Here is a 13076-nt window from a genome sequence, read left to right on the forward strand (position 1 = left end):
ATCAAGATCAGATTGGAGCATTAAATATCCACCACTTATCTCATTTAATTCATTTCTTTTCCATTTTCTTTCTCAATTTTACTCTCAAACATAAAAACCCATTTGAATTCAAGTGAGATTTGTGAGTGAAGAATTGAGAGTTGATCTTTGGAGCAAGAATTAAAGTTGTTCTCCTTGTTCTTAGCTACAAGTGGATAGTGTTGGTAAGTCTTAACTCTATGTTTTGAGTTTTAATTAGTTTATGCTACGGTTTGGTTCATTTGGAACTTGTATGATCCATTTGGTGGTAATATGGGTAGATTTGGGTTAGATTGATGAAAGTAAATCCTAATAGCCATAATCTAGGGTTTGGTCTTATGATTTGAGGTTGTAAGTGTTAAATGGTGTTGTTGGTCACTAATACACCTTTAAATTGATGAAAGAAGTGTTAATAGGTAAGTTTGACTCGATTGTGAGTCTAAGTACGTAAAATGGGTCAAATGAGTACTAGTTGACCTAATTGGGTGAAATGGGTATGAAATACCACAAGTTTGTGTTAGTTGAGGTTAGTAGACTTTAATTCACTAGCTTTAGTGATTAAAGTTGAGTCTTGGCCATTTATGGGCGGTTTTGGTGTAGTTGAGCCATTTAATACAAATTGGGTTCATTAAATGCTCAAGAGTTAGTATTGTGGTTAATTCCACTAGTTGTGTATTAAATGTGTACTTATGTATTAGGTACTTTGCTCGAAGCATACGGAAGCATTAAATAATCACCGAAGTGTTAAGGTGAGTGGAATAATTATATGCGTGCATTACGATGTATTTATTTATGTAGTATGAGTTGTGAAGTGTCGATGTGTTAAGACACCACTTCTCACATGGCGAGTGAAGTGTCGATGTGTTAAGACACCACTCGGGAGTGAAGCATCGATGTGTTAAGATGCCACTTCGAGAGATGTAATGAGTGAAGTGTCGATGTGCTAAGACACCACTGGGGGTGAAGTGTCGAAGTGTTAAGGCGCCACCCGGGGTGAAGTATCGAAGTGTTAAGATGCCATCCGTGGGGTTAGTGTACGAAGTGATAAGTGCACTAATGGTTGTTATGAACTCCGACGGTCTTTAACCACCGTTCCCTCGTTCGATTGGTTAACCATGGTTGTGTGTGGATTGTAGCATATTATATTGTTTAATCTATATGCTATTGATATGCTAGCTCGTATGGTGGAAGGTTTAGTATTATACTTGTGATGGTATGATTATTTATATTGCTAGCATGTATGCGGTAAATGAGTAAGTGATTGCAAGTAAGTAGGTTGTATATGTAATCGTATAATTGTTGCACTCACTAAGCATTTAGCTTACCCCTCTCATTGTTTATCTTTTTAGATGCAGGTGCGGATAAGGGGAAAGGGGTTGTTGGGCACTAGGTGTCCTTTGATGATGTTTCGTTGGAGCTTTTGGAAGTTGGCCTAACGTTTTGGGTAGTTTAGCCCCAAACCATGCTCGAAGTGTCGTTTGAATTATAAACTATCATTTGTAGTGGGTCGAACTTGTATTAAACTTAATTAATGGCCTTCGTGCCTTTGTAAACATTTAAATTGTGGTACGTTTTAAATGGAACTTGTGGAATGGTTTACATATTTAATTGGCGCGTAAATGAGTATTATTTATAATAAAAAATTTATCGTATGGAATACAGGTTGGGTTGTTTCAAGTGGTATCAGAGCATGGTCTAAGGGATTTAGGCGACTTGAGATAGGTGCCTAGACTTAGACTTTATTGTGTATGCTCTTTTATGCGGGACTTGTAGGACTTCGGGTCGGATCGGGAATTGTTAGTGCTTAGGTTCATGTGATCTAACCTTGCGCTAATTGTTTTGTGTTGTAGTTGAAATCATCAAGCGAGATAGACGTTGTACTAACGAGTTAATACGATGTACTCGCGTAGAAATGACTAGCTACCATTGTTACTGGTGCAAATCATGTCAAACAAGCGATGTACGATGATTGTTGAGCAAGGTGGAGCGGTATGATGTATATGTGTATATGTTTGTGTCATGTCTTTTGTACGTTGTTTAATTTCTTCCATTTTATAGAATGAAGATGAGAAACGGACACGACACCGACAATGGGGGCACGAGCGAGGACCCCGAATTCACGGCCAAAGTTGAGGCCATTTTGAAAAGTCATCATGCGTCTTTCCTTGAAGATGTTAAGAAAATATTTCTAGATACGATTGAAGAGCAATTAGTCAACGTAGTAAAGGAGCAAATTAAAGTTGTCCTACAAGGGGACAATGTCGGGAGACGAGACTTTTTCTATAAGAATTTTAAAGATGCTCAACCTCCTACTTTTGAGGGCGAAAGAGACCCGTTAAAGAGTGCCCGATGGATCTCCGATATGGAGGGGGCTTTTCGAACTTGTGAATGCCCTCTTGATAAAAAGGCGAGGTATGGTAGTAGCATGTTAAGAGGTGATGCTAAGTTGTGGTGGGATGCGAAGATCCAAGTTTATGGTGAAGAGCAATGCATGGATTTTACTTGGGACGAGTTTAAGGCGGAGTTTTTCCAAGAGTACCGAACCTCGGCTGATCTTACTAGGCTTAAGGATGAGTTGCGTTCCTTAAGGCAAGGTTCGATGGACTTGAATACTCTTAAATCCGTTTACTTGTCAAAAAACCCAATTTTACCCGGAGTATGTCGGGAATGATAAAATGTTGAAGGAAGACTTTTACCGAATCTTGAATGACAATTATCAAGAAAAGATTAGTGTGAACATGGTGAAGAGTTTTGATGAGTTGTTTGATATGGCCAAAGGTTTCGAGTTGCTCATCTTGAGAAAGAGTGGCTTTACCTTAGGCAAAAAGAAGTTTGAAGCCATTAGTTATTCGAACTTTTCTAACATGAAGCACAAGAAGGGCTCCGAGAGTGTTGGTAGTGTGAGGAAGGGTGCTTCCGGTGATTTTACTTATGCTTGCTACAATTGTGGTCAAAGGGGGCACATGGCTCGTGAGTGCCCGAAACCATCATCCACAACCAAGCTCGCTTTCTTTAATTGCGGTAAAGAAGGGCATAAGAAGCCGGAGTGTCCCGATTTACGGGGTGATCATGTTAAGAGGTTAGAGAAGGCGGCGGGCACGGCAAAGGGGCGAAATTACTTGATGACCAATGATGAGGCCAAGCATTCCAATGAAGTTGTCTCAGGTACTTTCATGGTTAACTCTAATCCGGCACGGATACTTTTTGATAGTGGTGCTAATTTGTCATTTGTATCTCCAATATTTGTGCCTAAGTTAAATAAACCGCTAGCTAAGTTAAATCATCCGGTAGAAGTCGAAATAGCGGATGGTAAGACGGTGCTAGAGGTTGATGTTTGTAATGATTGTAATGTTGTGTTTGGTACCGAAACATTTAAGATCGATCTCATTCTGATGACTTTGGGTGACTTTGATATTGTTGTTGGTATGGATTGGCTCGATCGTTATAGAGCGGATATTGCATGCCATGATAAATTCATTCGTGCGAAGACCTCAAGTGGGGGAGAGTTAATTATTCATAGTGATAAGCGAAGAAGACTTGTGCAGATATGCACTTATGCACGGGCATGTCGTTTCCTTGTTAGTGGTGGCATGGCTTTTCTTGCCCATGTAGTTGATACTCGTGATGAGCCACCACTCATTAGTGAAATTCTGGTGGTTAACGAATTTGAAGACGTTTTTCCGGATGAGTTACCGGGTGTTTCGGTGGAAAGACAAGTTGAATTTCGCATTGAGTTGGTTCCGGGGGCTACCCACATTGCTAAAACTCCTTATCGTTTAGCACCGACGGAAATGCAAGAGTTGTTAAATCAAACTCAAGAGTTGCTTGAAAAAGGTTTTATTCGCCCGAGCTCCTCGCCATGGGGTGCTCCGGTTCTATTTGTGAAGAAGAAGGATGGTAGTATGCGGATGTGCATCGACTATCGGGAGTTGAACAAAGTAACGATCAAGAATCGTTATCCATTGCCTCGGATTGATGATTTGTTTGACCAACTCCAAGGTGCAACGTATTTTTCTAAGATTGACTTACGGTCCGGCTATCACCAAGTGTGGGTCCGTGAGGAAGACATAGAGAAAATGGCTTTCCGAACTCGTTACGGGCATTTTGAGTTTGTAGTTATGCCTTTTGGTCTCACGAATGCACCGGCGGCATTCATGGATCTAATGAACCGAGTGTGCCAACCTATGTTGGAGAAGTCGGTAATCGTGTTCATTTACGACATACTTGTTTATTCTAAGAGTATGAAGGAACATGAACACCATTTGCGTGAAGTGTTGAAGACGTTGCGGAAGGAGAAGTTGTATGCTAAATTCTCCAAATGTGAATTTTGGCTAAGGGAAGTTCAATTCCTTGGCCACATTGTGAACAAAGATGGTATTCAAGTAGATCCGGGGAAGATAGAGACGGTGAAGAGTTGGGGACGACCGACTACGCCTACGAAAATCCAAAGTTTTCTCGGATTGACCGGTTATTATCGTCGGTTTATCCAAGACTTTTCTAAAATTGCTTCTCCTTTGACGCAGTTAACACGGAAGAACGTGAGGTTTAATTGGGAAAACGAGCAAGAAATTGCTTTCCAATTATTAAAGGAGAAATTGTGTCAAGCTCCGGTATTGGTATTACCGGAAGGGATCGAAGATATGACAGTTTATTGTGATGCCTCATTAAATGGAATCGGGTGTGTTCTAATGCAAAGAGGTAAAGTCATCGCTTACGCCTCTCGACAATTAAAGGAACACGAAAAGAGATACCCGACTCATGACCTCGAATTGGCGGCGGTGGTTCATGCGTTGAAAATTTGGCATCACTACTTGTATGGTGTCAAGTGTACGATTTATTCGGATCATAAGAGTTTGAAACACCTCTTTAACCAATGAGATTTGAATTATCGTCAACGTAAGTGGATGGATGTGGTAAACGATTATGATTGCGAAATACTTTATCATCCGGGTAAGGTGAACGTGGTCGCGGATGCGTTGAGTCGAAAAAGTCAACATCCGGCAATACGAGTAGGGTCGTTACGCATGATCATTACTAACGATTTTCTTGTAAAGCTTGGTGAGATTCAAATAGAAGCGTACGTCCACAACAAACATGAAGAGCGGATTGTGGGGCAAACAGAGTCTATTACTTTAGGCCCGCACGGCTTGTTATCTTTTCAAGGAAGAGTGTGGGTGCCTAAGATGGGTGGTTACCGAAAAGTGCTCCTTGATGAAGCACATAAGTCAAAGTATTCCATTCATCCGTGTGCGACGAAAATGTACCTTGATTTAAAGAAGGAGTATTGGTGGCCGGGCATGAAACGTGATGTTGTTAAGTATGTTGAACAATGCGTCACATGTTTTCAAGTTAAAACAGAACATCAAAAGCCGTACGGTAAGTTACAACCATTAGAAGTCCCGAAATGGAAATGGGAGCACATTAACATGGACTTCATTACAAAGTTACCAAAGACGGCGAGAACCCAATATGATACGATTTGGGTGATAGTTGATAGATTGACGAAGAGTGCTTTGTTTCTTCCCATTTGGGAAATGATATCATCGGAGACTTTGTCCAAGTTGTTTATCAAAGAGGTGATATCAAGGCATGGGGTTCCCATATCTATTGTTTCGGATCGAGATACTCGTTTCACGTCTCGGTTTTGGAATAAGTTTCATGAAGATATGGGTACTCAATTGAAAATGAGCACGACGTATCATCCTCAAACGGACGGTCAAACCGAGCGTACGAACCAAACGTTGAAGGATATGTTAAGGGAGTGTGTTATTGATTTCGGTGGTAGTTGGGATGAGCACTTACCATTGGTGGAATTCTCGTATAATAATAGTTACCACACTAGTATTGGAATGCCACCTTATGAGATGCTTTATGGGCGTAGGTGTCGAACTCCTATTTGTTGGGGTGAAGTGGGACAACGAGAAATCGGGAGTACCGATTTGGTCCTAGAGAAGAATAGTAAAATTGAGATGATTCGGGCTCGACTTAAGGCGGCGCAAGATAGACAAAAATCTTATGCCGATAAAGGGAGGCAAACGATTGAGTTTCAAGAAGGCAACATGGTGATGCTTAAAGTTTCGCCATGGAAAGGAGTTATTCGGTTTTGAAAACGAGGAAAGTTAGCTCGTCGGTTTATTGGTCCTTTCAAGGTTTTAGCACGTGTTGGTGAGGTTGCCTATAGACTAGAGTTACCCGAAGAGCTTGCGGGGATTCATAGCACGTTTCATGTTTCCCATCTCAGTAAGTGTCTTGCGAACGACTCGACTTGGGTGCCGTTAGATGAGATTACCTTGAACAACAAGCTAGAGTATGTTGAAGAACCAATAGCTATTCTCGATGAAAAGGTTAAATTGTTGCGTAACAAAGAAGTGAGGACCTTTAAAGTTCAATGGCGACATTGAAAGGGTTCCGAGTTTACGTGGGAATCCGAAGAGTTTGTTTTGGTTTATCTTCCGGCATGTCATGCGGCTTGGATCACGAGGACGCGCTCCGATTCAAGTGGGGGAGAGTTGTAACATCCTGTTTTTCCCATACATGTCTAAAGGTACGTATTTAACCGTTAGTACGCATATAAATCGTTCGTTTATGTGATAAAATAAATAAGGCGTTAGTTTATGTGTAAATGTGTATATATATATATATATATATATATATATATATATATATATATATATATATATACTTGAGGACGTACTCATGTATAAGTTTATACATGAGTTTTGATGGTGTTAAGTCATGTGAGACCTTATGATGAAGATTAGATGAATATGAAGCGTGAACGACATGTATAAGTCGCGTAAATCGATAATTGGTTTTAAGTTGTCGAATTGATCAGTCCTAGGCGTTTGCCGTGCTGCGATGAGTGTGGCCGCGCCGCGACTTTACACACAGATCAGAGTCAGGAGCAGAGCAAAATAGCCATAAATTTATGTTGTATGTCGCGCCGCGGTAAAGGGAGTCGCGCCGCGACACTATGCGCAAACCAAAGTCAGGAGACGACTAAAACAGCTCGAGAAAACAGCGTAACGCCGCGCCGCGACCCACTGGGTGAACTGGTTCCGGATTTTTGTTTTAAAATAAGTGGTTCAAGGGCAAATTCATCTTTTTACGTCTAGATCAGATTGGAGCATTAAATCTCCATCACTTATCTCATTTAATTCATTTCTTTTCCATTTTCTTTCTCCATTTTACTCTCAAACATAAAAACCCATTTGAATTCAAGTGAGATTTGTGAGTGAAGAATTGAGAGTTGATCTTTGGAGCAAGAATTAAAGTTGTTCTTCTTGTTCTTAGCTACAAGTGAATAGTGTTGGTAAGTCTTAACTCTCTGTTTTGAGTTTTAATTAGTTTATGCTAGGGTTTAGTTCATTTGGAACTTGTAAGACCCATTTGGTGGTAATATGGGTGGATTTGGGTTAGATTGATGAAAGTAAACCCTAATAGCCATAATCTAGGGTTTGGTCTTATGATTTGAGGTTGTAGGTGTTAAATGGTGTTGTTGGTCACTAATACACCTTTAAATTGATGAAAGAAGTGTTAATGGGTAAGTTTGACTCGATTGTGAGTCTAAGTATGTAAAATGGGTCAAATGAGTACTAGTTGACCTAATTGGGTGAAATAGGTATGAAATACCCCAAGTTTGTGTTAGTTGAGGTTAGTAGACTTTAATTCACTAGCTTTAGTGATTAAAGTTGAGTCTTGGCCATTTATGGGCGGTTTTGGTGCAGTTGAGCCATTTAATGCAAATTGGGGTCATTAAATGCTCAAGAGTTAGTAGTGTGGTTAATTCCACTAGTTCTGTATTGAATGTGTACTTATGTATTAGGTACTTTGATCGAAGCATACGGAAGCATTAAATCATCACCGAAGTGTGATGTTTGCAGAGGTGTATACGAAATAGTTATATTTTTGCTACGAAATACTATTAAATACGATACAATTTTACACAAGTTATTTATTTATTTATAAAGTGGTTATACCTAAACCTTGCTACAACACTTATAGGCAGTGTACCTAATCGTACAGTAGTGTAGTTTTTAGTAATTCCGGTTCGTCCACAGGGAACTAGCCCAGTTTAACGCTATATTTTTAAAATTATATTTGTATATATATATATATATATATATATATATATATATATATATATATATATATATATATATATATATATATATATATATATAAGTAGTATTATTATTATAAAAGGAGGGTTTTTACCGTTTAGTGACCGGTTTGTCGATTTTAAAACTTTAGTCGCAGTTAAAACCTAATGTAAAATATTAAAAATAAATATAACTTAATTTAAAGCGTAAAGTAAATGACAATAATTAAAGTGCGATAAATAAAATTGCGATAATTAAAAAGTACGATAATTAAAAGTGCAATAAATAAAATGACAGTAAATAAAAGTGCGATAAAATATGAAATAAAGGAATTATGTATATTTAAACTTTCGTAATCATGATGTTTGACGTGTTGATTTTAGTTTATTACCATGGGTTAATTGTCCTTTGTCATGGATTATTCGATATGTCCATACGGTTTTGTCCATAATAGTCCATCAGTCATAAATATAAAATGCGAGAGTCTTCGTCAAATTATCCTTATACCCGAAGTCAAATATTCCAACTAATTGGGGATTCGAACTGTAACAAGGTTTTAATACTTTGTTTAATGAATACACCAGGTTATCGACTGCGTATAATTCAAGGTTTTATTACTTTGTTAACAATTACACCAATTACCCTTGTATGTAATTCACCCCTGTTTCAACAAGTCTATTGATTATTAATCCATCCCCGTGTCCGGTCAAATGAACGATAATTCGTATTTATAGATATCCAGCCCAACGTAACCGATTAAGCGTATGTGGTTATATATAGATACGTCAAATTGTAATCTTTATATTAAATTAACGAGGTATCGTTTAGTTAATATAAAGCCCATTAATAGCCCATAGTCTAATTTCCACAAGTGTCGTTCTTTTGTCCAAACCCCAATTATGGTACAAAGCCCAATTACCCAATCTTTAATATTTAGCCCAACATCACGATTACTTCGGCATTAAATAAGCATAATAATAACTTAGTTACGAGACATTAATTTAAAAAGGTTGAACATAACTTACAATGATTAATAATAGCGTAGCGTTACTGATGATATAGCGTGGGGGTATGAAATAGTTATATATTTACTACGAAATACTATTAAATGCGATACAATTTTACACAAGTTATTTATTTATTTACAAATGGGATATACCTAAACCTTGCTACAACACTATAGGCAGTGTACCTAATCATAGAGTAGTATAGTTTTTAGTAAGTCCGGTTCGTTCCACAGGGAGACGACTTATTTTACACTATATTTTTAAACAATTATATTTGTACAAAATATATTATATATAGTAATAATATATAAAAGGGGGTTTACCGTTTAATGACCAATTTATCGATTTTATATTTTAAGCGAAGCGTAAAGTAAATGACGATATTTAACCAACGATAAAATAAATAACAATAATTAAAATGATAAAATAAATAAAAATACGAGAAAATATAAAATAAAATATATTATGCTTATTCAAATTTCCGTACTCATGATGTTTGATGTTTTGATTTTAATTTATTACCCTGGGTTAATTGTCCTTTGTCCTGGATTATTCGATAAGTCCATCTGGTTTTGCCATAATAGTCCATCAGTCATAATTATAAAGTTCGAGGGTCTTCGCCAAATTAACCTTATACCCGAAGTCAAATATTCCAACTAATTGGGGATTCGAACTGTAACAAGGTCTTAATACTTTGTTTAATGAATACACCAGGTTATCGACTGTGTGTAATCCAAGGTTTTAATACTTTGTTAACAATTACACCAATTATCCTTGAATGTAATCCACCCCTGTTTTAATGAGTTCAGTAACTATTAATCCATCCCCGTGTCCGGTCAAATGAACAATAATTCGTACTTATAAATATCCCGCCCATCGTGTCCGATTAAGCGTATGTGGTTATATATAGATACGTCAAATCATAACCTTTATATTAAATTAACGAGGTATCGTTAATTTAATATAAAGCCCATTAATAGCCCATAGTCTAATTTCCACAAGTGTCGATCTTTTGTCCAAACCCCAATTATGGTCCAAAACCCAATAACCCCGTCTTTTAATATTTAGCCCAACATCATGATTACTTTGACTTAAATAAGCATAATAATAACTTAGTTACGAGACACTAATTTAAAAAGGAGAACATAGCTTACATTGATTATTTATCGCGTAGTGTTACACGGAGAGAACTTCGACTTCAAAACCCGTAATTAACCGTTACAATAACTAAACTAACTAATATAAAACTAAACTAATTTATATTATATATATATATATATATATATATATATATATATATATATATATATATATATATATATATATATATATATATACAGAGATAGAGAGTTTGATTATGTTGGTGTATGGATTCGGCAGACTGCATGGCCTTTTATAGGCATTTTCTGAAATGACTGCTCCGAGATCGCGAAGCATTTGTGCCTTCCAGCTCCGAGATCGCGAAGTGACGCACTCCAGCTCACCAACTTTTGGCCATTTGCTTGTCGACGTTTTTATTATATAATATAATATATATATAATTTTATATAATTATTTATATATTATATTATATTCTTGTGCATAGTTGACTTGTAATTTTTGGTCCGTTGCGTTGGGCGTTGATAGTTGGTTCATGTCTCGGTTCCGGATTTTCGAACGCCTTTTCGTACAATTTAATATCTTGTACTTTGCGTTTCACAACTTGTACTCTTGTCATTTTTAGACGTTTCTTATCAATAAATTGAACCATTTGAATTGTATCTTGTACATTTGAGCTTTTTGGATGTTTGCGTCTTCAAATCTTTCGTTTTCGCCTTTTGTCTTCGCACTTATTTATTTAAACGAATATTACTTGAAAATAGAACAATTGCAACTGAAAACTTTACATATTGGAAGGATATTGCTACTAAATATATGTTCATTTGGAGCACTATCAAATATCCCCACACTTGAACGTTGCTTGTCCTCAAGCAATACAAAACTTAAAATTAAATCACACGAATCACTTCTTTATTCTTCACACTTTATACATCAGTGATTTTGATATGGCGGTATAAACAATGATAGTAACATTTGTGGTTTACAGTCCCACGTGACTATAAAAATTTAGATCCTTTAAGGAAATTGGATCTTTATGAAAACATTTGATCTTTTGAAAATTTCATTCTAGCTTTTGCCCTAGATAAGTTTTCCGGAATAACCCTTCACCGGTGTTGCAAAATATTTTTGTGGGTTTTGTGGGTTTCAGATTTGAAAATTTTAGCACAACACTTGCGGTTTTGAGTTACCCACTTGCTAACCTTGTATTAGGAAAGCATCACGTCCAGTTTACTTGTCCCGTATATTACCTTTCGGCAAACTACCGTCTGGTTGTAAAGGAAAGCGATGAACAAGAAACTGTTAAGGCAATGTCTAATGACATGCATTTGTTCATGGTCTAAAACGTGTCGGATGCTATTACTATCCTTTGTAAGAGCAATAGTAAAGATCATCTTATAATTTTTTGGTCTGGCACAAGGTCCTGTCTTCGACCATGCTATGCAACCACCGTTCTTACGGTTGACACCCGATTTGGTTCAGGTGACCTAATGAATTTCAGGTGAATTCTCAGGATTTTACGTTCAATGGTAATGAACGCATTGAAAATGGGTTTTCAGAAAACAAATCGGTTTTATTTTTGATCAAAATATTTTCTCGTTCAAACTCGAGTTTAGATATCATCGAATTCCATGAGTTTGTAATTCTCAATCTTTAAAGTCAATCTCAAGGATTGAGTAATATCAGGCTTAAAAGCTGATTTTTAATCTTTAAGGAGATTATCCTTTCTGGGGGTCTGATTCATTAGTCTTATCAAGCTAATTTGCACGGCACGCTCCCCATTTTACGAGACAGATCCTCTCATGGTTAGGATAAGTCTGACCACATGGCGACCCTGTTTGATGCTGAGGTCCGTGGATTTCCTGCTGATTTTAGAGATGACTTTTCTAGATTTTTCATCAACCTACAGCTGGTCTGGACGACAACTTCCTGACCTAAATCAAGAAGCGCATGTCTTTTTCGGAAGACTTTACTTCCTTTTAATGATGGAATTGATTCATCGTGTAGATCCATCTTTTCTTTCAAATATATTACAATAAACCGGGTAAAACAGTTAATTTAGTCCAAAACAAAAGCACCTGCAATAACTTTACAGAAACATGTGATAGATAGTTTTTAATTGAATAACTTGGTACATTCTCCCCACACTTGGCTTTTTTCATGCGTCTTTTTATATCTTAATAAATAAATTCAAGCATTTTAGTTGTTTCTCAATTTATGTCCTTTCCGAGGTAACGATAATTTCGGTATTAACACCTAGTTTTCATCGTTCATAAATATGTATAAACATGATTTTGAATTCATATAGTTGAAAAATTTTAAAATTTTCACAATATTTAGAAAATAAGCCAAGTATAAACCCGAGAGAATTTATAACCCTTCCCCACACTTGAGATCATGCAATGCCCTCATTTGCATGAAATTAGACTCTAATTATAAATTCATGAGGGTGATTAGTGTAGAAAAGTGATTGAAAATACCCAGTTTGTAATTACAAAGCTCGTCGAATGATAGATGGCGCGCCTCATCGTTCATTCCTTCTTGTTTTATCACATATGTTTTTCTTCAAAAACGGTTGCTTTTCTGAACTGTTTGCTAATATTTGAAAATACGTCTTTTACCCTAATCGTGCATTTTTATTAACGAGTTATGCGCTAACCCGAACCCCGAATTTAACGTTATGTGGGGTTAGACTTCCCCACACTTAGCTGACGACATGTGAAGTCGGTAGAATAAGTTCCATGAATTAAAATAGTGAGCCAGTTATTTACATCTCGGGTGGTATAAAATATATCAATGGGTTTAAAGTTTAGACCCACCCGATCGTCACTACTTAATTCTTTTTTAAGTG

Source organism: Rutidosis leptorrhynchoides, chromosome 7 (genome assembly GCF_046630445.1).
Source record: "Rutidosis leptorrhynchoides isolate AG116_Rl617_1_P2 chromosome 7, CSIRO_AGI_Rlap_v1, whole genome shotgun sequence".
NCBI classification, from domain to species: Eukaryota; Viridiplantae; Streptophyta; class Magnoliopsida; order Asterales; family Asteraceae; genus Rutidosis; species Rutidosis leptorrhynchoides.